The 26,848-nt window shown below is 42.4% G+C and overlaps 1 long non-coding RNA gene across 1 annotated transcript; it reads left to right on the forward strand.

Moving 5' to 3' along the window:
- The first annotated feature begins 262 nt into the window (after positions 1 to 262).
- On the forward strand, positions 263 to 26,848 carry LOC146863180 (uncharacterized). Its single transcript, XR_014978567.1, has 3 exons — positions 263 to 741; positions 23,423 to 23,491; positions 24,696 to 26,848. It is a non-coding gene; the product is annotated as an uncharacterized LOC146863180 (long non-coding RNA).

Consider the following 26,848-nt stretch of genomic DNA (forward strand, 5'->3'; position numbering starts at 1 on the left):
GTGTAGATTATGACACTCAAAGCGTGAAACACACAAGTGTGGAGCGTGAAACCCACTTTTCTCCATGTTGTCAGGACACCATACTTCCCATCATGGACTTTCCTGTAGGAAATCGTTACCGATTGATTCAACGGAAGCCTATGAAGACTACAGTACCCAGGATGCATTTAGGTTGTCAAATGAAAAACTGGGAACACAAAATTCTTATGAACTGAGCAAGGTGGCAAACCTACTCAGTGCATGCAGGTCAGTCATAGTTACACGTGCCTCTTCGGCGCTGCCGTAGCCTGCCGATACCGTGTTGCATTAGGAGAGCAGAGAACGGGTGCTCCTTCCAGCGCGGCGGTTATGGCCGCCGGGTTTAAAGATTCGTGCTCATGCTGTGTGCACAAGCCAAGGAGGTTGAGGGGGCTCTGACGACAGAAACAATGCAGCTCCTGGGAGGAAATGGCGGGTGGCCGGCTGCACTGCCATGTTGGGAACTGGATTTGCATTAGGTGGTGCTGCCGGCCGGGAGTCATGATGGAGTGTACTCTACACTGACACTACCTAACTGCTGGATGGGGCACTACTTCCTGAATGCTGCTCCCGGGCCTCCGATTCTGCTTTCTGGTTCGGTGTGCAGTAGCACGCCTGTGGAGCTGCGGTCCGTGCGGGCAGCAGCTGGTCTGTCATGTCATCCATCCCTTTATTACAGGAGCTGCTAGGGTGACCAACTGGCATGAGGGGAAATTCAGGACGGTGAGTGTAAAAATTCAGGACAAAGGGTCAAAATTCAGGACAAAAATTCAGGACAGAAGGTCAAAATTCAGGACAAAAATTTGCAACAAAAGGCACATTTTACAGACACATCAGAGGAGATCGCGCAATGGTATATAAGTAAATAGACAACCAACATAAGTACAAGTCAAAATAAGTTTATATTAGTTTGAGACAATCATGCACTTCACGTTTTTTCGGTATGCGCGTAGTTTTGAGCAACTCTACAGGTCTTTTTGTGTTATTTTATATGATCATAATCTATATGGTTACTGCACTGGGTTGTTCAGTCTAATATATTTTGTTTACAGTTCATGGTCCTGAGCAAGCATTTGTGGTGAGAGAAGTGGTCGGGAAGATTTGTTCGGATGGACTGTATTACTAGCATCTCATATCTGAGTGCCACTGTGAGATATAAAGCAGCACGCATGGGAAGTAGCTAAATGGGTCTTGCACTGCTGGACTAGAGTGCAGTCCTCCGAGTGACCAGCTTTGTGTCAGATGTCACTGGATTCAAGCTACCCTGGCTGATGAGGGGTTTTACCCCGAAACCGGTACCAGGATGCTTGTTTCTGGTCCAGTGAGGACCTGGCTTGGCAGTTCAGGCTGGACTGTTCCCATGAGGCACAGGGTCAAGACTGATTTGCATATAGCTGGATCTGAACTGGGGTGGCGAAGTGAGCTAAAGAATGATGATGGATTCAACCCAGATCTGTGACTAGGGGTGAGTGTCTGAAAAGTTTCAGCGCTCCGTCCATCATCTCCTTGTGTTTGCACTGTGAGATGTAAAGCAGCACACATAGGATGTAGCTTAATGGGTCCTGCACTGCTGGATTAGAGTGCAATCCTCCGAGTGGACAGCTTTGTGTCATATTATACATATAATTTTAGCAAAACCAAAAGGTCTTGGCTAATGTGAGACCTAATAAATTGAGCCAACGTCCATGGGCAAGTACATTTGCCGTTAATGATGATGACATTGCACCCCAGTCTGAAATATGAAAATTGCACCAAGTCACTGAACTGCTGTTGTTCGCATATACAGGAGAACTGGAAGTATGCTTTGTCTTAAATCCATACATTGTGCATGAGAAAATGAAAGCAGACTCTGGGAAAAATAAAACAGGCACAGTCTCTTCGTAAAATGTCTAGCCTAGCAGTTTATTTTCTTTTTTTCAGTTGTGCAGACTCCACTCAAACCGGTTTGAGGGATCTGTAAAAGGAATATGGAAGGGTAGGGGGAGCACATGATGAAACGATTACAGCGCACTACACAATAGATTTTACAATAGCAGGAGTGCAGAGAAACAATTTGCGGAGCGCCATATAAAGTGTTGTCATAACAGGAGTAAACATTTAGAAGAATCACATTAGCATAGACACAATAATCATTGTAGCATGTCCACATAGATGTGCAGAAGGTGTATGACATGAAAGCATGACAAGAGAATTGCCGATCAATGCTAACCTAGAGATACTGAAATGTCGACAGTATAAAAAATCCAGCCCAAAAAGATGCCAGCAAGATATACACTAGTAAATCTGAACGTAAGCAAGAAGAGTGGACGAAAGCAGGGTAAAGGAAGAAGAGCAGTATAGTTATACCAAGACATTGAGGATCACAGGTGGGGCAGTATAACCTTAAATGTCAGGCCCCCTTCTTTGTAGCTTGTTTTATGTGTCAGAAGCTGTACTGAGGTGATATCATGCAAACCCCTAAGGTTTACGTCTCCACCGCCTCTAGCTTGCAGGACACAAATGACCTCAAATGGTGCATGAAATGTTTCTGCTGACTGCTGTAGTAAAATGATGAAGAAGAGCTACAGGACAGCCATATGTAACTAGTACAGGGCTTTAAGTGGGGTGAAAAAACTGGGGGGTCTGTCAAAGGGGCTTGGCCGATGTAACTAAGGGTGTGGCTTAAAAACACGTAAGATAAGAAATCTGTGCTTAGCATATTTTGCGCCCGACTGGTAAATTTGCTGCTTTTGTCAGTGCATCCAGATAAATAACACAATAATTAACAATCCACCTAGAACAAGCCAGGACTTTTGGCTTTGTTAATGGTTGTTAGTTGCATAAGACAAATAAGCAACAACTTTGGCTTCATTGTAAATAACATTGAAAATGCTTCAGTTCTAAAATTATGAGACTGAAAGAACTGTAACCAGTCTCTTTAGAGTTACATCAAAGGGGGTGAAGGGTGGAAGTGCAGCAGAGTTAAGATTTTGTTTCCACCCTGAGGATTAGGGCAAAAATGGAGAGCCCAATAGGGACCCATCTCAGCACCTGCTTTTTAGGTCTCGGCTAGCGAAGGCTGCGCTTGCGCAGTCTCGCTCGCGAGATATAATGACTTGGAGAAGAGGGGCTTGAACCCGCCCCTCTTCTCCCCTCTTCTCCATTGGCTGGCCTCTTGAATGCTGGGCAGCCATTGGAGAAGAGGTTCGTCACTCCGAACAGGCCCCGTCCTTTTCGGATTCGGCGGCGTGTTTTTTGCAACTTTTCTAATCATCTCCTCCAGCCAATGGCAAGAGGAGAGAACAGAAAAACACGCCCCCGAATCTGGAAACGACGCTGCCTTTCTCCGAGGCATTTCTTCTTCGCCTCGGAGAAAGGCGGTGGTGTTCATGGCGTCCTCTCCCCCTGCTCTTGGTTCCCGTGTTCGGCTGCTGCACTGTCTTACGTCTGCGAGCGTCGCATCCACGGGCCGTTTGTTGTTGCTGGGCTGGCGCCGCTGCTTTCATTCTCCTCACGTAGGTTGTGGCGCAGTTGTTGTGTTGTGCATTAACAATGAAATGTCGCAAGTCTTATTGGCTATGCCAATGCTTGTGCTTAATTCCTACGGTGCCTAAAATATAAAAAGAAACAAATTGACTACTATTTTGATTATGCCCCCTGTGCACTGGTTAATACGGATCACTCGTCGTAGTTTTCCGGTTCTACTCTAAATCTCAACATTACGTGTTCGGTCAAGCTGCTGATTAAACTCAAGCTCCCGTGTTGTCCCCTCCCCTTCTTTATTTTATTGGTTTTCAAGTTAATTCGCCCCTCCCTGCTTGTGATTGGCAGCTGCAGTGGGCGCTGTGTTGGGCCATTTGACGGCGCCCAAGTATGTGGCAACCTTCGTCGGAGATGTAGGGGCGGCGGCGTTACGCAAATGACCACTCCCCTCCCCCCATGCAGAATGTCAAGAGGGGCCCATGTGCTCCGTAGCTCACAGATATTCATTCATTGGCCTGGGGTTGAATGGAGACCCCACTCAAGGGTTGTGAGGCCCCTGTATGTTCGCCCCCAGGTGATGTTGTTACGCCGTTAATGCAGGGTGCTGGAACCAGTGTGCGGGGGTTCTCGACGGTGTCCATGGCCAGCTCACAGTTGTGTGGGGTCGCCTTTAAGCGCTTCAAGGTCTTCTCTGCGCTGTTTAAGGAGCTCTCGGTTGGAGTCTCGTGCATATGCATGGACCTTTCGGATCAGATGTGCTGTCTGTAAATGCACCACCTTTCCTTCTGTGCTGGGATCCCCTTGGCAAACACGCGCGCTAACTGTCTTTCTCTGTGGGTTTTAGTCGCCCTCCGGCTCCCAGCGACCTGTCTTCGTTTTTGAAGGTTTATTAACTGATGCTAGAGTCTATCAATAAACGTTGCCTCCTATGAAGTTCACGGCTGTGCCTAGAGACCAGTTAGTTTACGGAGAATTGCAGCTTTGGATATTGTGTTTCAGACTCTTACAAGTCGCAAGAAATGTCAAGTCTTTTCTGCTCACAAAAGTAGCTCTTACCGGTAGTCCAGACCTACTTTCTACGTTAAGTTATTTAGCACGACATTGTCAGTTTCTATGTTTTTCAAGTACTCAAACTGTATAGTGTGATTGTGGACGGATCAGCGTATTTGGTTGCAAGTCTGTTGTTGAATGTCCTACATTGGATTAGATGGATGAGTGTGATGCTGATGGTCTGGCGCGTGGTCTGATCTTGTGCCGAACTGGTCCCTGTTGATGAGCGTGACCAACCTGTTTACTGGTGTTACATAACTGACGAGTACAGTAAGCCAAACACGTTTTTTTAATTATGTTTTTTTCCCTAGCTGCTCAGAAAATTATTTTTCTTAAACCGCAGTCTCTCCCGGCGAACATGTTGTGTTTTTTCTTTTTTTTAATAGCATAAATAACCCTGCTGGGGGTGTTGCCCATGAGATAATTGTCTTTCCTATGCGCCTGCGATGGGTGGATAACTCGGTCGGCTGTGAGAATCTCGTACCTTCTAAATAAATGCTGTCTAGAACCTTCATTAATGCCCTTGTAGAAATATTTGCTTTTGTGCAGACCCCACTCGCTATAACTCTGAAGATTATTTTTATAATGACCTACACACCGCACTGAACTACTCGTAGCCTCTAGTGTGCATTTGTCTCAGTCTCCCTCATACTAGGGCCTCAAGAGGCTGTTTCCCTGATGCTGCTACTTGTCAGGCCTACTGTTGGCTGGGTGCCTGGCCGCTGGCTTTGACTTCTGGAGTCATATGAGGCCGATCTTGCCACTAGCAATCCCCCTCGCTCTATCTTCCTTTGTTGTTCAGTGTTAGAAGTTAACTAATTACTCATACATGTTACTGGGCCAAAACGTAGTCAGTAGAAGCTGCAGGGCATTTCTGCGCATGGGGCTTTGAGTTTCCGAGGATTGGATAGTTATATTTAAAATATACTGACTCAGTACAGAGTCTGCAGTATCACCTGGTCTGGCGTGGTACATTCACAATTCCAAGTGCTACGTTTTTAGAAAAGAGCATAGGTTGTTACATACCCTATTTTCTGCACGTGAAGTTCATGGATTTTATTTCACATGGTATTAACAGGTTGCATGTCTCTTGCTTCGTGCTTACTGCTTGAAACCATCCCAACCCCCGCCCCATCTATCCCATGATTCCACAGGGATATGAAGTGCCTGACCCTCTCCTCCTAACCCCAGTGCCTATATTTGTTTCGGAGCCTGGCACTATCTCACAACTTCTCTCTCTCAAAATATCACTACCTCAGTCTCTAGCTCACAACCTCACAACTTCACTCTCTCTCACTCACTACCTCAATCACTCTCTATCTCACTACCTCACTCTTTCTATTTCACTAACTCACTTTCACTCTCTTTCACTACCTCTCTCTCTATCTCACTACATCAAAACATCACTCTCCCTCACTACCTCACTCTTTCTCTATCTCACTACCTCACTCTCTATCTACATCACTCTCTATCTCACTACCTCACTCTCTATCTACCTCACTCTCTCTCACTACCTCACTCTCTATTTCAATACCTCACTCTCTCTCTCTCTCTCTCTCTCTCTATCTCACTACCTCACTCTCTCTCTGCTAATGCAATAGGTATCACATAAGCAAAAAAAAAGCTAATGCCAATAGAAATGACAATGCCATTTATTTATGGATACAAAAATAACAAAAAAATAATGAGCAATACCAATAGCTCTACCTAAAATATTGCCGAGACCATTGCATTGTAAATGCTTGTTAGAACTGTACCCGGCACTGAGCACAGGCAGGACCCGGCCCACTTAAAGCCCTGACCAATATCACATCCCATCTGTGATTATTTTGATGTTAGTTGCAAAGGTGACATTGATATATGTATTTTACTGCAGCTAATTCACTATCACTATCCAGAGCCTGCATTTCCACAGTTAAAAGCGCAAGAAGGAAAAAATCATGTTTAATGCAAGGAGAATACGACAGGTCAATCCACCAGGGGCCGCATGTCATAAAGATTTTTTTTTAGTTGCAAAGTCTTTGAATCACGCTTCCATAGCGAAACAAAAAACCTGTTTTAAGAGTGGGGAAAGAGGTTCTGAATTGTGAAAGGGGTTTTGCGACACCTTCCGAATTGTAAACATGAGACGGTATGAAATCGCAATGTAATGTAATAGTGGTTTGTGACCTCAGTTGTAGTTGCAAAGCACACACTTCACAGTTCAGCTTGGAACACCTTAACAATACCATGGAGAAAGAAGAAATCTTTCACCTCAGGCAGTTTAGGTCAATTAACACCTATTTATTTCTCATTCAAGCATCCTTTACATCCCCAGATTAACCAGTCCCTACATTTACATTCTTTGAAGCAGCCCGGCACCCTGGCTGCCCCTCCCTCTGAATCACTGCACGGGAGACCCCCTTCTGCGTGAGCTGAGCCATCTCAACAGCTGAACATTTGTCTTTCGGCCCCAAGGCTAAAATTACAGACAAATGCCGTCCGTGGAAACTTCCGTCACGGACAACGGACACAACAGTAAATTCACGGACTGTCCGTGAAATTTACGGACGGTTGGTCACCCTAGGAGCTGCGGTCCGTGTGGGCAGCAGCTGGTCTGTCATGTCATCCATCCCTTTATTACAGGGCGACTCCATTCTCACCCGTTCTCTGACACTAGTTTTTCTGTGACACTGTTGCTGGAGACCCGTTATATGACCTGTTGTGGTCTTCTAATGGGCTATGGTTAGTAGCTATAATGTAAAGAAATGCTAAGACTGGTGTTATTTGACTGTAGCTCCTAGACATTCGATTTTACTTCAGTGCACTACCGCACAAATAATTATCATCCGAAGTCATTGAAACTCTATTCAGTGCGTGGTAACCAGTACGGACGGGACAGCTCTACTGTAACCAGTACGGGACAGTAGAGCGGGACGGGACTCCTCTACTGTAAAAGCCGCCAGTCTCGCAATCGATTCTACAATAGTTTTGCTTTGTCGAGGATGCATTGGCGTTTTCTGGTCATTAAACACACGTGGTCACGCAGTCCTTGACCGGGCATGTGGTACTAACCATTATCATAAACATGACAATTGATGTGAATAGCTGAAACACTAAGTGAAATTGAAAAAACAGGGTTATTAGTTGCTTACACAGCTTTACGCTGGCTGATACAGATTTCATTACAAGACCGGAGGCTACATTATGCATTAATCCTTTAATGCAGTCACAAGCAGCCGCACTACATCATAAAGAAGAAACAGTTCTAGAATGTAGTGAGCAGGGTACAAATGGCATGAGGCACAGACAGACTGCCTCTTTTAAATGCGGCTCACAGGCAGATAAGTAACAATTCTTTTTCTCTCCTTAGATATTATCTCTTACGATCTTTTACTTGCTTAAAAAGAAAAAAAAAAAAAAGAGAAAACTATGATTTACTACTAACTTTCTGATTATCCTGAACGTCTCTTTCACCCTGCATTATGTTATTAATGTTCCTCCTCGTCTAGGCGCGCTACTCCGTGTTACCGTGTGTCTGACTACAGGCCTTATCCCGCCCCTCCCATCGACTTCCTATGAAGGTTGTCGATCCTTTTTTGCCACTCGCGCGCAAAATATATTCCACTTAAACTAACAAATTTCCGCTGAGTAGTAAAACTTACATGCCAAAACTCTTCTCCGTTATTAACGTAACGTTTGTTACCTTAAGAAAACCCCAATTTCGTTTTTCAGACAAGTTCGTCGTACTCGCTTAGACCGAGCGAGCGCGTCATAAGCTTTTAAGAAATGCACCTTAGCAACGGTGCATGCTCGCATGGCAACCCCCCAAGGCACTTTCCTCTAACGCTGACACTTCTCCGTCAGCAGCTGAGCTCGAGCGAGAGCTTCAGTTACTCCGCTCGGATCAGCTGCTGCCGGAGATCGCACCTGGACTCAAGTCAAGTCAAGTCAATAAACTTTATTCGGTTGTGCGAATTGACAACCATAAAAGCATTTACACTACATTTAAAAAGAACACATTAATACATAAAGATAAAATACAGTTGTAAGATAAGCAGGTGAAGACAAATATACAACAAGCATTCAGAGTATTTTGTGGAGTCCATTATAAAAAAGAGGTAATAGCAATTCATATATTATTTTTATCCTTCCATACTATTTCTAAATTTTACTGCCAATTTTAAAAAACTACATAGATACAAGGTATATTCACAACTTAATAGCTGTAGAAAGTGCAGTGCAGGACGATATTGTATAAAATTTAGTTTTTTCAGACAGGGTTTTAAATATAGATTCCTCGGTACAGTATAAAAGGGACAAAAGAAAAGAAAGTGTGCCAGGTCTTGCGGAGACATATCGTCGCAACCGCAAGCCGGCAACACTTGTCCACGATGAGATCCCCTAGGTACAGCCAGCAGAAAATGAAACAGATTAAACCTGAACCTGATCAGTAAGAAACGGTCATAACTGGACAATTGCCAGGATAAATAGGGTTCCATGAGCAAAGTGCTTTTTACTAATACATGATTACGAACACTTTCTTTTTTTAGCTCACGTGATTCCCTATCTTGGATTCTAAGATCAATAAAAGCTTTCTTGACCGTTATAACATCCTGTTTAGTGATCGATTCAGGGGATAAAAAGAGTTCAGGGCGACCTAGATCAGCAAAGCACTTAAAAAGATACTTTAACCAGGGAACCTTCATCCTGTTGTCCCATGTGAGTGACTCTCTTAAAATAAGCTGGGTTAGTGGAATGTTATCATTTAACCAACAATTCATCCAGCATAACATGGGATTAACAGCGATCTTGTCACTTACGAAGGAAACCCCCAGTTCCTCGTGCACGGAGAAGTTGGCCGTGCCCCTGGGAACCCTTAATGCTAATTTCAAGAAGTTATTTTCAACAGTCTGTAAGGGATCCGGAGGAACATAACCCCAAATTTCACTTCCATAGCACGCTGTGGAGACACTTTTTGCTTGGTAAAGTTGGAGCAAGGCGGCAACTGGACTATTGCCCACTTTCTTAGAAAAGTCCATTATTGCCGCGTTTACCCTAGTGACTTCTCCCTTCTTTTTTTCAATCACGGGTCCCCAATTTAAATGACTGTCAAAGAGGACCCCGAGATAGGAAAATGTATGTGTAGTAGGAATACGTACACCATTTACATTTAGGCAGTTTACTTTTTTATTTCCCTGTCCGACCTTCATTATGTATGATTTAGAGTTATTAATGCTTAACTCTCTTGAGGTCATGAAAGAATGGAAGGAGTCTAGTAAGATTTGTAGTCCGTTTGCTGTTCTTGATAGGAGAACTGCGTCATCCGCATATAAAAGGACTGGCAGCCCCCTACGGCCTATGTACGGATAATCCGTATTGGTGCTTAAAAGATGCTCTTCCAGATCATTTATGTATAAGTTAAAAAGGAATGGGGCCAGGATGCAGCCTTGTCGGACACCACGATGCACCCCAAAGTCTTTGGTCACATTCAGGTCTTGGGTGAATCTGACATTTGCATTGGTGTCCGAGTGCATATCATCTAACAAATCAACTAAGTTTGGATCCACACCCATTTTTAGCATGGCGTCCCAGAGCTTCCCCCGGCTCACACAATCGAAAGCCGAGGAAAGATCCATGAACGCCATATGGATCGTTCCTCTTCGAGCCTTAGTATACTTCGCGATGATGAGGTATAAGTTTAAACATTGTGAAATCGTAGAATGACTAGGCCTGAATCCATACTGGATTGAAGATATTATATTATTTTCTTCTGACCATCTGACCAATCTGTTCAAAATTACTCCTCCCACAACTTTAACCACGGAGTTTATTAAAGATATTGGTCGATAGCAGGCAGGGCTACTGCGGTCTCCTTTTTTAAAAATAGGCACAATAGTGGATACCCCCCATGATTTTGGGCATCCACAAAGCACAGCAGCATTAAGTACAGCTGTAAGGACCGGTGCCCAGAGTGTTATACAAGATTTAAAAAGATCAGGAGGGAGACCGTCAGGTCCTGGGGCCTTGTTGTTTGATAGGCCTTCTATGCCCTTTATTACCTCATCAGTTGTGAAGAACAGGGATTTTTCACTAATTTCTTTTAGACTGCATTGTACCTGGGAACCATTACCTTTAAAAATGGAACTGAAGTGGTTAATCCAAACTTCTTCTGGGATTTTGGTGCCTGTACTTGAAATACTGGGATGATCAAATAAGGGCTTGTTAATGATCTCCCAGAACTTAGAGCTATTTTTTAGTATCTCTAGATCTAACAAGGACTCCCAAACGCTTTTCTTAATAGCACGTTTGCGAATGGCAAGAGACTTTTTGTACTCAGCCCGCAACACCCTGATGGTTGAAGGATCTCTCTGGTTTGTTTTTAATGCTTTCTTGAGCTCGCGACTGGCCTTCGAACAGTTGCTGTCAAACCATTTTGGATTATTGGATGAGTTAGCTATCCTCTTAGCAGGTAACGTTAAAAGTGACTCCACCTTTTTAGCAATCTCATTAAAAGACGTCAGAATTTGTAATGGTGCTGAAGCAGTAGATGTACATGTTATCAGATCATGATGGCATACATTGTTGATAGAAAAATAAAATTGCTTACAGTCCACCATTGACCACTTTAAGCGTCGCTTGCCATTAATACATTTAGTGGTACCACAGTCCTCTCGAGGGTTATGTTTTTCGAGTAAATTCACACCCAAAGTAATACATAAAGGATTGTGATCGCTAAAAATGCTTGAAATAATCGAAAAATCCCCAACAAAATTAACAAATTCTGCCGATAATAGAATATGGTCTATATATGACCCTGTTGCGTGACCTTTAAAAGTAGGGGTTGAAAATACAGTTTGTTCCTCAACTATTGACATAGCAGTGAAAAGGTTATATTCATTCATTAAGTCATTTAAACATGAACCCCTTCGCGAGTGATCAAAGTGTATTCCTTCCAGATTGTTACAACCCAAATGACCAACAGGACTCAGGCTAGGATTCCCACATAAATGAGTGTTGAAATCACCCGCTATTATCTTAAGGCGGGGAAGGGAATCATCTTTGGCCCTTAGGAATTCACGCAATGACTCCATATTGCAATCGCCAGACTGACTCACTGCGTTATAAAAGTTGATCAGAGCAAAACTTGTACTGCCCCTCTTAAATTCGACAACCTGAATATTATTATTGCCAGAGTGATGAACAGTTTTAAGGCATATTAGTGATAAGTTAACAAAGATTGCCAAACCCCCTTTAGCTCTACCACTAGGTGAAGGAACTGCCGAAGTTATAAAACTCTCATAACCGTCAATGTGTATATTTTTCCCCACTGCCCAGGTTTCTTGGAGGCATATAACGGGGTAATTTTTAACAAAGGATAACCAATCTATATTAAACAATTTATCCTGCAGTCCAGCTATATTCCAGGATAAAAGCCCCTCCTTATATTTAATTGGTTCATGTTGTATTATAGCCACATTTCCACATACAATTTGAGTGATAGGTGTTAAGCCTGTACAGCAGCGTACCCCATCTGTCCCGGGATTAGCCGAAGAACAAGCTTGAGGACAGGCTGGGTTTATATCAGTGGGTAAACCTGGTATATCTATTTGATTCCAGCCAACCAAACCCCCATCCTTACTGCCTTGCGGTTCTAACCCTTGTAGAATATCTCCAAAGTCTGTAACTTCTGGCAATCGGTCGGTGGGGAGGAGGTTAGAAGATGTGTCAGGTAGTCATTCCACCCCATCCAGTCCCCCCTCATCTGAGAAGATGCCATACCTATTGGAGATGGGGATGTTAAAGTGATTATTAAAATGAGTAGAGTAATATTGATCTGGAGGGGGTGGTCGTATTGGACGTTCCCTTCTATCCTGACTATACCCCCAGTTATTAGTTGGTACCTCAAAACCCCAGCCATTAGATGTCGCTGGCCATATAGGCCTGGTGAAATTATGGGTAGGCTTAGGATAGGACATGCTCCGCTGTTTTTTGCCGAAAAATTCTAGGGTGAGAGGAATGATGGTACCTCTTCAGTTACTCCGCTCGGATCAGCTGCTGCCGGAGATCGCACCTGGACTCATTTTAAGAAAAATAATACGTTTCAACACCTGAAAGAAGCCTCAAAATTTCAATCTCAAGCCTAGCTCTTTTTTCAACCAAGCTCTTGCCATCTCACATGCTTTTTGCATGTTAACTGATTTATTATAATAATATTTGACTCCTTATTAATTGTCCCATTTATACTATCTTTACAAATTAACATAAACAAAAAAAAAGGGGAGAATTTAACATCGATCTAAAAATATCAAAAAAATATAAAAAAAAAACCATTAATTTGATTAACAATAATTAATACATCTACTCTTCAGAGATTATTTTGTTTCTACTTACTGCCCAAATGTCAGACCTTCACTCTGACGATGCCACCGCTAGTTCCCCACTGCACAATAATGACTCCTTTAAACAATTCTTGCAGAAAGAAATGCAATCCTGCATGTTATCTACACTAAAAGAAGTGATGTCTTCTAAAAGACCTCTTCCCCACGATCAAGACGACCCTATATATGACACCAGAATTCCCGGAAAAAAGAATAAAAAATCAAAAAACTGCGAACATCCTTTTGATTACATCACGGGAGGTCGTAGCACCTCAGTTGATTTTCAAGGTCCTAGTACCTCATCTATGTTGAGAGGCCCTCGCGCCTCAAATGAGAACGGTGTCCCTCGCAGCATAAATTTGATGGGTGTCCCTAGCGGCACAAATTTGACTGGTACCCTTCGCGGTACAACCTGTTATGACGGGAAAGATGTCGCAGACTCTGATTCAGAGGAAGAAAATTTTCACAACCCATATGATGAATTCGTCTTGGACCTTGATGGTCAAAACCAAGACCTAGACCTTAAAAATCCTGATGAAGGAGAATCCCCCACCTCTTCTGATAACGCTATACTCAATCCCTTAGGGGAAGAAATGTTCTCCCCCCTAAGTATCTCACATCCTAATAGCTCAAAATGGTTCTCTCAGGAACACGTTTCTAAATTCATTAAGAGATGGCTAAGAAACTCTCTCGAACGAGAAACAAGGAATACTCTAAAATCAGAGTGCCCTAGACCCACCATTCACGAAAAGGTCTCTCAAACCCCTAACCTCAACCCCGACCTGATTAAATTCTTATTCAAACTAGGGAAAGACCCTAGAAGAGGTCTGGAGAGAGCACTCAAGGGCTGCCAGGACCGCCTTCTTGACGTCCTCGGCCCCCTAACCAGAATCCTAGACCTTGCTGAAGAGTCTCATATTTCAAACACGCCTCTCGATACCAACCTCATTCGCGGTTGGAGCCAAAGAGCTATTGTCCTCCTTGGAAATGCAAATTCGAGTCTAAACATCGAAAGAAGGAGAACTATCCTTACAAAGATCAACCCCAAACTCAGTGACCTGGCAGAAAAAGAACCATCTGACAACCCTAAGGGTCTTCTCTTCGGAGAAGACGTGATTAAATCAATTGGCAAATACGTTGCCACCTTTACCGCCCTTGATAGGGCTCAAACAAATATGAAGCGTGTTTTCAACACAAACCTTTTTGGTCAGGCTGGAAAAAGGGGCCGTTCTTCCGGCCGGAGTACCCAGCGGCCCTTCTCGTCCTTCAGAGGTTCTGGTAGAGGCTTCTACCCCTCAAATCAACAATTCTACCCTCATCGAGCCAGAGGACCACGCAACAGAGGCTACAGATCACGGGGAAACCCAAACGCTTCCAACCTTCCATGTAAGTCTTCCTCCTCTTTCCCCTTCTTCCCAAGTAGGGGGCAGACTAAAACTCTTCTACCATGTTTGGGAGTCGCTAACTCAAGACCCCTGGGTTCTAGATACCGTTCAGGGTTTCAAAATAGATTTTATAGAGACTCCCTTTCAATCTCACCCCCCAAACCCTCTAACCCTTTCAGTCGAACATCAGAAAATCGTCGAAGAGGAAATCTCTTCAATGCTCAAAAAGGGAGCTATCGTACAGGTATCCTGGTCCTTAAAAACATTTATCAGCACCCTTTTCTTAGTTAAAAAAAAGGACAAAGGATGGAGACCAGTGATAAATGGATTACCTTCCTGGGAAGTCAAATCTCTCTGCAGATTGGAACTCAAGATTCCTCTCAGATCATACCGATTGGAAACTCAATGTGAACATTTTCAATACTCTCTGTCTTTTTTGGGGTCCACTAGATGTGGATTTGTTCGCCAGCAGACTGTCATCCCAACTCCCAAAATATTTCAGCTGGATGCCAGATCCGGGAGCTCTAGCGGTGAATGCCTTTCTTCAATGCTAGTCAAACCTGCAGGGTTACGCCTTCCCTCACTTTGCTATGATACAAAGGGTCCTACAGAAGGTGAGAATAGACCAATGCTCCTTGGTTCTGATAACCCCATTCTGGCCCTCCCAGGCATGGTTCCCGACCACCCTCGAACTTTCCTGCGACATCCCCTTCCTCATTCCAGCGAGCAAGGGTCTGGTCACCAACGCAGACGGAGAAGATCACCACCTAGTCTCTTCAGGGAATTTGAACCTTCTTGCTTGGAAAGTGTCAGGCAATCCAACGAACTGTCTGGCCTTTCGTCATCAGCTCTCTCACTCCTCGGAGAATCATGGGCACCCGGAACACACTATAGATACAATAACATTTGGAAAAAATGGGTTTGTTGGTGCATGGAGAGGAACTTGGATCCCTTGGAAGCTCCTATCGTCAATATAGTCAATTTCCTTGTCGAACAATTTGAAAGGGGATTATCTTATAGATCTATTAACTGCTACAGATCAGCAATCTCTGCTGAACATTCCCTCGTCAACGGTAAGACGGTAGGTAAGAACAATATTATTTGTAGAGTTATGAAAAGCATCAGACTTAAAAGACCCCCCAGACCAAAGTACCAATCCATGTGGGATGGTAAAGCTATCTTAGACCTTTTCTGTTCTTGGCCAGATAATGCTTACCTTAACAGAAAATACCTATCGCTTAAACTTGCTACTCTTTTATGTCTAATCTCTTGTCGTAGAGTTTCAGATGTGAAATGTCTGGATATTTCCTATAGATCTTATGATATGTTTGGAGTTAAATTTGATATATTTAGAAGGACTAAAACCATGTCGGACTCTATTTTTTATCCTCGCTTTGATCTTTGCAAGAAATTGTGTGTCATAGACTGTATGAGAGAATATGACTTGAGAATGAAAGATCTTCGTCCTTTAGACGCCAAACAACTCCTTATCTCTTTCGTTAAACCCTTTAAACCAGTTACTTCCTCCTCCATCTCTAGATGGGTCAAATCAATAATGAATCTAGCCGGAATTGATCTTTCTAAGTTCCAAGCTCATTCTCTCAGAGGTGCTATGGCAAGCAAATACTTTTGGTGTGGAGGTAAGTTGGATGATATTCTTAAAGCGGCAGATTGGTCTAATGCTTCAACCTTTGCTCACCATTACTGTAAACCTATTGAACATATGTCTGATGTTGTACTTCATGGCTACCAACATGCATAATGTAGCCTCCGGTCTTGTAATGAAATTGCGATTCTCCTATTAACATGACTAGAGAATCTGGATTTCATTAAAGACACGGAGGCTATCATTATCCCACCCTTTGCCACTCCCTTGGTTGGTTTATTTATTGAACTATGTATGTTTATAGTTTGCATTTTAATATCAACTCATGACTTTTCTGTCCGATTACCTTCTCTATCGTCATATTACCATTCTCCTCTTTCTTTCAGATACTTCTGCTTAAACACCTACCTTCAACTTTCTCCACTTCGGAGTTCTCATTACCTTCAGCTTCAAGATCATCCTGGACCTTACCTCTGAACTTTATCTACTTCATTGCATTTAAAAGAGGCAGTCTGTCTGTGCCTCATGCCATTTGTACCCTGCTCACTACATTCTAGAACTGTTTCTTCTTTATGATGTAGTGCGGCTGCTTGTGACTGCATTAAAGGATTAATGCATAATGATAGCCTCCGTGTCTTTAATGAAATCCAGATTCTCTAGTCATGTTAATAGAAGAATCGCAATTTCATTACAAGACCGGAGGCTATCATTATGCAAATACTTTTATTTGCTGCCCAAACATGCAGCCCTTTTAAGAATGTAATTACATCACAATAAACAGAACATTAGTAATATGACAAGTAGACTGTGCTGGTTCCAATCATCCTCTTTTGTTCGCTGCCCTGACACAGCTAAGTACCATCTATCTTTCCTTGCTACTGTCTTACCACTTATTGATTGAAATGTGTCTATCCTTTTGACAATTTATATCTTCATATATATATTAACATTGTATTGACGGTATTATATCATTGTGTTCATATGTTGGCTCAGGATTTACCAATATGATGTTTTTTCTATGTACATACACTTCCACCAATTTATGGTGGTTTTCCCCCTTGTTGAAACTTATATTTCCCCTTTTACGATTATTGGCGTTCACACGATTCCGCGATATCCTTTTTTCACGTTGAGCTCTCCTCGCTACACGTGGGAGGCTCCTTTCACCCGTATTAAGGCGCGTGTTTTCATTCGTAACAAGTATTTGAACCGAGACGCTAATGCTTGTATTCTGGGTGCCCCCCACCCCTTAAACCTTCTCACCGTTTAGTTTCCTTTTTTATTCCAAAATAAACAAAGCGCATTCCCCGCGTCTCCTATTGACTGCCTGAGACACGAGACACGGGAGCGCGTCCTCCTCGCGCTGCTTCCGGGAGCGATTCGCTCTGCTTCCGCACTTGCTCGGGCCGGATAGGTTTCCATAGTTACGCTCCCTTCGTTGAGCATAACGGAAGCCTATCCGACCAGTTTGTTATTAATTTACACACGAAGAGTCTTTAACAATACTGCCACCTAGCGGATACTGCATTTTTTCCTATCTTCAAACAAAGAAAGGATTTATTGAGTTCTTGAATCGCATTTTACTGCTTCTCTTCGCTTTAAGAATCAAACTGCATCCTCAAATAGTCTGTTGGTAAGCCATCCATAAATTGATTACATTTAATTAATTTGTTTAACTCTCTCTCTCTCTCTCTCTCTCTATATATATATATATATATATATATATTTATTTATATATATATATATATATATATATTACACACCTTTGGGTATTGAATCCTTTGCAATTTCCTTATAATTCAAAAATCATTTATTCATTATAAGAACATTATATATTTACCTTATTATGGAATCTGATGGCAACGTCTCCCAACATTCCTCTAAGGAAACTTTGGATGACAACCTGAAAAGGTTTATTGATGAAGAGTTAAAATCTTCAATAAGAGAAGCAGTGGATGCTGCTCTTTATAAAAGGAAAAGGTCTCCCCCTCCTGAGGAGATATATTTTTCTCTCTCTGATGGGGATTCCCCCTCCACCTCTGGTGCTCAAATAAGGGGCAAGGTTACCCAAAAAAGGAATCATATTTCAGAAGCATTCAACAATGCAATGAGATCTGGTAGCTCACGCGCTACAAAAGATTTTGGTGCCCATAGCGGCATAATAGAGAGACCCCAATTCCTTGGGGCAGAGAGAAGGGGTGCCTATAGCAGCATTATAGAAAGAGGTACCCTTTACGGGACAAATGATTACTACAATGATTTTTATAATCAAACAACAGACTACAAGGACTTGGATGAATTCGTTTTTGACCCTAAAGATACTTTTGAAAACCTTGATGAGGACTTAGATCAAGCCTCAACATCTTCTCTCAATGTTAAAGACCCCCGTGGGGAAGAGATGTTCAATCCTACTACCATTCGTCTCCCTCAAAGCACTGAATGGTGGCCTATGGACCACGTAGGTAAATATCTATCAAAACGGGTCAGAAAACCTCGATACAAATACACGCAATTTACTGCGAAACGAATGCCCCAGACCCTCCACGGAGGATAAGATCTGTAGCACACCCAACCTTGACCCAGAATTGATCACCTTCCTTTTTAAATCAGGAAGTGACCCTAGGAAGGGAATTGAAAATGCCTCAAAGATGCTCAAGACAAGCTTCTCGACGTAATGGGACCAAGAACCAAAATTTTGGACATGACTGAACTAGCAAGATCCAACAATACCCCTATAGATTCCGATTTATTACGAGGATGGGCGCAACGCGCATTATGTCTCATTGGCAACGCCAACTTGATTACCGAACGGAGGAAGGCAGTTCTACTTAGAATGAATCCTAAACTCGCTGACCTCTCACCTAAAGAAGACGTGCGACGCCAAAGGCATGCAATTCGGGGATAATTTTGTCAAATCTTTGGGCAAATACGTAGCCACTTTTAATGCCTTTAGTAAAGTACAATCTAATATTCATAGAGTCTTTGTTGGACAACCACTTTTTGGAAGGGCTGGCAGAAGGGGACAAGCTGTCAGCCGTGGTTACTTCAGGTCCCAATTTTATCCTCATGAAACAAGAGAGACTCACCCTTACAGAGGCTCACGATCAAACTTCTACCCCCAGAGAGGAAGGGGTTCAAGAGGCCGTGGAGGAGAGATCACATTTCTCCAACCAAACTTTCCAAGGTAAGTCTAAATCCCTCCTTCCCATCCCAAGTGGCAGGAAGAGTGAAACATTTTGTGAAAAATTGGTTTCTAATCACCAAATACCCATGGGTTCGAGAAACTGTGAGTGGCTTCAAGATAGACTTTTATTTAGAACCCTAACAAAAAAAGATTACTCTAGACAAGGAGAACTCAAAATTAATAGAATCAGAAATTCGCCAAATGTTAGACAAAGGAGCAATTATAAAAATTCCTCTTTCAGAAATACCAAAGAGTTTCTTAAGTACTATTTTCCTTGTAAAAAAGAAGGACAAGGGCTGGTGTCCCGTCATAAACCTCAAATACTTAAACCAATTTTTAACTTACAGACACTTCAAAATGGAAGGTATCCACCTTCTGAGGGACATCTTGCAAACAAGAGATTGGCTGGTAAAGTTGGACCTCAAGGATGCCTATTTTACCATCCCTATGCACGAGGATTATCGCAAATACCTTCGTTTTACTTGGAAAGGAACTCTTTTCGAATTCCAGTGCCTTCCCTTCGGACTTTCATCAGCCCCATGGTGTTTCACCAAGGTGCTTCGTCCGGTAGTCAGCCACCGCAGAGAGAGAGGAATTCGCTTAATGATCTATCTAGACGATATCCTCGTCATGTCTCAAGACAAGTTAGAAATCTCGAAACATTTAAAAATTACCATGGACCTCCTTCGAGATCTGGGCTTCATTATAAACTTAAAGAAATCCATTCTGACCCCTTCACAGGAATTATAATTCCTTGGTTTCAATGTGAACACTATCCATTCAAACCTAATCCTTCCCCACAAGAAGGTTACCAAAATAAAAAAAAACAGGTTTCCCTTATCCTTTCCAAAGATTATATCCGATTAAAAGATCTGGCCAGAGTTTTAGGACTCCTCTCCTCCTCCATTCAGGCTATCTCTCCAGGTCCTCTTCACTACAGGGGTCTACAAAGACTAAAAGCACTGGGCCTGAGAAAAGGCCTTTGGTACGAAGACTCCCTACTTCTTTCGGAAGACGCGAGAGAGGACCTTCATTGGTGGTTGAAAAATCTCAAATCTTGAAACGGAAAAGCTATTTTCGGGAATGTTCCAGATTTTACATTAGAATCAGATGTGAGCAAACACGGTTGGGGTGCTCGCCTAAACAATTTAGAGACAGGAGGGAGATGGTCCATAGAAGAACAATCTCTCCACATAAATTCTCTAGAAATGTTAGCAGCTTTGAATGCTCTTATGAGCTTCAAAGAGCATCTAAAGAACTCAAATACCCTAATCCGTTTGGACAACTTCTCAGCTGTCTCTTATATAAATCGCCTTGGTGGAGCGAGATCCAAAAATCTGATATTGCCAAGCGAATATGGTATTTTTGTTGGAACCAAAAAATCACCTTGAGAGCAGAATTTATCCCCGGATCACAAAATTTGAGGGCAGATTGGAATTCTCGTTTCCTTCACGATTCAAGCGACTGGAAATTGAATCCCGAGATCTTTTCTCTGATCCAAAAACTTTGGGGCCCAATCCAATTAGATCTGTTTGCCAGCAGATTGACTCACCAAGTGGAGAGATACTTCAGTTGGAGGCAGGACCCGTATGCCTCAGGAGTAGATGCCATTGTCCAATCTTGGGAAGGGATCAGAGCTTACGCCTTTCCCCCTTTTTCAATGATTCAGAAAATATTGTGGAAGGTCAGACACGAGCCTTGCTCAATCATTCTGATAACTCCTTTTTGGAAATCCCAGGTGAGGTTTCCCGGGGTAATGGAATTAGCTGTGGACTTTCCTCGGCTGATCCCGTCATCTTTAGGCCTTCTCTTGGGTCCAGACAGAGAAGAACATCCTTTAGTCTTAGAGGGGAAGATGAACCTTCTTGCTTGGAGGATATCAGGAATTCAGGAAGATATCCTGACCTTTCGAGAGAAGCTAAAAGCTTACTGGAAGATTCATGGGCACCAGGAACCAGAAAGAGATACAAAGGCGTGTGGAGAAAATGGTCTAGTTGGTGCTTGGAGAGGGATCTGGATCCCGTTCAGTGTCCTCTACAACACGTAGTTAATTATCTTGCTTATCTTTTCGATCTAGGTCTCTCCTTTAGAACCATCAATTGTTACAGATCAGCAATTTCTTCTGGTCATTCTCTTATTAACAATCTTGCAATTGGTAGCAACTCACTTATCAAAAGAGTTATGAAGGGTGTCCGTCTAAGGAGACCTCCCAAGGCCCGTTATCAATCCCTTTGGGATGTTAACCTTATTTTTAATCTCTTAATTTCTTGGCCTATCAACAGTTCTCTATCCCTTAAGAGATTATCAATGAAACTAGCTACTCTCCTGTGTCTGATTTCCTTTAGAAGGGTATCCGATATTAGAGCACTAGAACTTTCTAACACATTTTACTCCTGCGAAGGCGTACATTTCGATATCTGGAAAAGAACGAAAACAATGTCAGAATCCATCTTCTATCCTACCTTTTATGAATGTGAAAAACTATGTGTTGTGAATTGTATGAAATGCTATGAAAATAAGATTTCTACTTTTAGACCTATTGGTTGCGACCAACTTTTTTATCATATATCAAACCTTTTAAACATGTTTCATCAGCTACCCTATCAAGATGGAGCCGCTCGATCATGCATGAGGCTGGAGTGGACCTGTCTAGATTCGGAGCTCACTCTTCAAGAGGTGCAATGGCTAGCAAAGTGTTTTGGGGAGGAGGTTCTCTTCCCGAAATACTTAAAGCAGCAGATTGGTCTAACGCAAGTACTTTCTCTAAGTTTTACTTGAGACAAATAGAGCATGTTAGCAGTGTAGCTCTACATGGCTTTAAACATGCATAATGATAGCCTCCGGTCTTGTAATGAAATGACGATTCTCCAATTATTATGCAGAGAGAATCTTGATTTCATTAAAGACAAACGGAGGCTAGCATTATCCCACCCTCCTCTCCCCGAGAGGTTTGGGCTGATTTAGGTTTATGCATTTAATATGTTATTAGTATTATACATTAATGTACAATATTTATCTGAGTATTTATTCTTTTCACTACTCAATTTTTCTATTCCCTCGCAGATAACAATGTTAAGGACTAACTGGATTTACTGGAATTTCCAAGTTGGATAGCTGTGTCATCGCAGCCCAAGAGGATGATTGGAACTAGCACAGTCTACTTGTCATGTTACTAATGTTCTGTTTATTGTGATGTAATTACATTCTTTAAAGGGCTGCATGTTTGGGCAGCAAATAAAAGTATTTGTATAATGCTATCCTCCGTTTGTCTTTAATGAAATCAAGATTCTCTCTGCATAATAATTGGAGAATCGTCATTTACGCAGGCTGACACATATTTTCACTGGATTACACGCGCATTATCGCAGATACTGTTAAAGTTGTGTACCACACGTTAGACGACTCCAATCACAGCAGTGCCGAGGATTACACAACGCCACGTCTAGTGGCTGCAATCCATATCCTCCTACAAGTGGCCGAGGCAATGTTAAACCATTGCATTAGACTCAAAACACAAATGTAGTACACACGAAATACTATTGTGGTTAATACAAAACAAGTATAAATGTCCCATGCTAGATGGGACAAACGTGCGGCAGATACTTCTAAAACTTCTAAAACTAAACACCACCACCACCTCACTGGACAGACAACAAGCTACTAAAAGTGTAGTCCTTTCACAGCTCTGATTATATATGTTTACAGTGCCATGAGTACAAATGGTAAACCTCTCCAATTGACTGTGCTTGTGTTGACTGCTTGGGCCGGGTTAACCATATCACAATAGGCTGTTATATTTAATTTTGTGATTGCTCTTTTATGGTGGCTTAGAAGGCTTGTATTTTTTAACACAAAAAGAAGTCAGTAGATACATCTGGTGTCAATGGTACCTCTTCTCAGTGCATTGCTTTTGCTGTGCTCGCTACGTGTATCATAAGACTAATAGCTAATCATTGGCCTCTGACCCTTGTTTAATAAGTTTAAGTTATATTGATTGTCAGTCGCGTGAGGTAGGTGCGTTCAGTGAACCAATAGTAGGATTGGCATTATCAATCGAGTGGACAGCTCATGTTTGCAGTATTCAATAAATAGAAACTCTCCCCCGGACGTAGGCTGTTTATCAGTGTGGCGGACCCTCCTATGCATTCTCAAGTTTTTACTTAACGCGAGTAACCAACAATATGTTAAGTTTATGTTCTTGCTGCACATAGTATTCGTTATACGGGTTTCTCTAGGGACTAGATGTGTTGGAAAATGTCTAAATTGAATATTGTCAGTTTCAGTCTTGCAGAATAGTGTTTGGAACTACTCTTTGTAGTTATCGCTTAAAACTCATACAGTGTTGTCTACTTCACAGGGGGTTGTGAAATTGTCAAGAACAAGGCCTATTTTAAGAGGTACCAGGTCAAGTTCCATCAGAGGAGAGGTAAGTTTTGTAGGCCTGCATTTTTATTCATTTATTTGTGCATTTAGCAAATCTCTTCCACAATGTGTGATTTGCCTTTCCAGAGGCTGCTGTGCTTTTCACATTAAAATGTTATCTTCATGTAATTCAGAATGCTTGGCTGCTAAATACATTTCTCACAGAGACTCTCTTCTCTCAGTGTTGGCACCATTCAGGGTGAGCATTTCCTTTTCGCTCAGCATATTACTGTCTGACAGACTGTGTCATACATCACAGTGACTGTGAATTAGGTGACACTTGCCAGCCCCTCCAATAAAGTAGGGCACTTGCAACATCTCTTTCAAAGGAGAAATGTGCTTTATAATACATGGGATTTTGAAATCCTTGAATAACATCCATCTCATTTCTTTATAATCAACTACTTATAACGTGCCCAGTCGCCGTATAAAGAAATGACTTCAGATCTCAACTGTAATTCCAGTCGACTTCTGACATCACACTGCCTATACTGAAGGAAAAGGCAAGTCAGGTCTCACAGCATAAATAAAGCATCTGTTTAAAGCAACAAAAACAAAAAGTTGCTTTTCTTTCTTCTGCTCGGTTTTTCTTGCTTTATACTGATAAGCCGAAAGAAAATATTTTTTTACACTTCTTAGATAATTATAAATAATTTAGAATCTTTCTGCATGTTCTACACATTCCAAGCTACTGCAGCTTTAAAAAAACAACTGAGTTCTATTGAACTGATTCTAATATGTCTTTGCAACAAATATCTAACAGGTTTTTGATGTGTTTAATTTTGCACTATAGGTTACATTTTTAGGTCGAGTATAGGCAGCATGCATGTGCTGTCTGGAAGACCTACTATATCACTAAGTGGACTGTAATCCTGCCTGCAGCTTGTCATTGATTCGCTCCTGTGTCGCTCTTCTTTGCTGGCTCCTTATTTGTTGGCGCTCCCGATACATCACGTTCCGTTTCTCTCTCAGGCGCACGGGCCAACTAGAGTATCCTTACGCTGTGGGTGTATATGCGTTCCCGTGGGGACTACTTGTTTTATTTACTGCTTGTGTTACACTGTGTGTGACTGTTTCTAGTACCATGCGCCGTTTATTTAATCATAGCACCGCCTGCTGCACGTATAACTTTTATGTACATGGGCGCCTTGCTTCCTGCTTGAGCATATCGCCCGCTTTAATGTATCTTGTTTTTATTCCTCCCTCAGGCCAACTGCTGTGCTTGTTTGGCTCTCCGTACCACCGGCCACGCCCTCAGACAGCTTGAGCTGGTTTTTCAGGGGCAATTACCATGCAAAGTGATGCTGTACATTCATCAGGACCGCAGAGACGGCACTGGACAAATTCTAATTGTGCTACATGACTTTTAACCAAGACGTATTGCCTTGAGAAAACCCTTGGCCGATTGGCCGTGTGGGCGATACACGTGTCGGCGGTTTTTCTCCTTTTCACTTTGCCATTTTTGGACCTATCTCAAATAAATTAACAAGAAACCAAAAAGATGTGTATTGGACTACATCAATTACAAGTGCAACTTTCTTTCTATAAAACCTCAGCAAGCATTTTAAACTAGTGGCTCTTGGGTGTAGCCCCTTGAGGAGAAAGTGCCAATCACCAATTGGGTCCTGACTTTGGAGGTTGCCTGGTTTTCCAGACAGTATCCACCCATTCGCTTACAAGTACCTTGATGCTGTACATTGTCAGAATCCAGATGTGCAGGGGCCAGTAGTGCACATTATATCTAGGCAGTGTGAACACATTTGCTTGCCACAGATAGAAGACATACTAAAGTACACAACAAGTGATGATGGAATGCTTGAATTACTCTCAGCCACTGATAATAACTCGGGCCACATCCCAATCCATCGTTATTTTGCAAACCATGCCACCTCAGTTTGGACACGGCTCCTATGGAAACAGTCCATCCCAAACTGCCAAGGCAGATCCTCCCTCAAAAGGAACAAAAGCAGCCCAGGATCGGTTTCACCTTTGTTATGGGCTCATTGGTCTGGTATAACTTGGTTCCAGTGACATAGTGTGCGTGGGACCCACATCTGGGCATACCAGTCTCCCTTTGGGCTTTTCCCTTTTCTAGATTTTTTTCATTAAAATCATCCATTGGAACATAGTTCAGGGATTTTAGATTTTTCAGGAATTCTGCATGTTCCTTATCTTGTTGCTGTATAAATTATATTCATGTAATAATTGACAAACATTCAATACAATATATGTCAGATTCCCTTAAACGAATCTTCTGAAATTACGTTTTATCAGTTGCCAACATGACTTTCTCCAGCATTGAGTATGGTAGCTGCAAGCCATCCCTTGCACATATATATGCAGATGGGCTGCACCAAAGCTGTGTGCATGAGTGGGTTGAACCCCATCCTAGCACCTGGTTACATGTCGGGCGGAGTAGAATTACTGTATGGAATTATGCTCCGCCTGTTGACGACTGGCCCTGTGTTCCTGCATCTGGTTTGCTGGGTGTAGAAACACGGGCCACAATTTGTACCGGCTAATCAAATAGAGTCCTGTCTCTGGCAATGTTTTTCTTTAGCAAAAATAGTGTTCTCTTTACCTCCCTGAACCCTCCCATCCCCCCACCCTCCTTCCATGAGCAACCACAAGGTCCCCCTGCTCACAAAGCAACAATTACAATCGATGACCACATTTTGCAAAATAGCCATTATAATGAAGAGGTTCCATCTGCAACTTCCATCTGCAACAGAATGCAGACACCCACACGAAGCAGCAACTGTTATAAAGAAACGAGAGCCTCCCTGTGCAGAAAAGTTGTAAATAACCTCCAAGTGAATTTGGTGAGCACAAAATGGTAGCAATTTGTTTTTGGTTCTGACAGGGACTAAAGGTAATCACAAATTATTAAATGAAACAATGTCCCAGTTCATCTCAATGGAAAGTTCTTGAAACAAATGCTCCCCTGCTTGCCTGTTTTTTCCAGCCAAATGCTCAGGTTGCAAACGAGGCAGAGAAGCAGCCAGACGCCACAAGGTAGGATTATATAGTGTTTGGTATCTGTAAATGATGACTTTCGGAATAGATAAACTCTTGGGGATCATCAGCAGCTGGGTGTTAATTTATCGACCTTTTCATCGCCGCTCATCTTTAACATTTTAAGGTAGTTGGGCGAGAGCCATGTGAACCCCCCTGAAACTACAGTTTAAGTTGCCAAGAAAAAATTGGATCTTTGATCTGATTTAAGGATAAAGTAAAATCGCATGCACACACATTGTCGGCCAATTGACTCAATTCTCTCTATTATGTTTAGGGACTGTAGAGTGCACAATTGAAACATATTGAAAAAATAGTACTTAACTCATCAGTGTGAAGAAGCAAA

Source organism: Triturus cristatus, chromosome 2_2, assembly GCF_964204655.1.
Source record: "Triturus cristatus chromosome 2_2, aTriCri1.1, whole genome shotgun sequence".
Classification (NCBI taxonomy): Eukaryota; Metazoa; Chordata; class Amphibia; order Caudata; family Salamandridae; genus Triturus; species Triturus cristatus.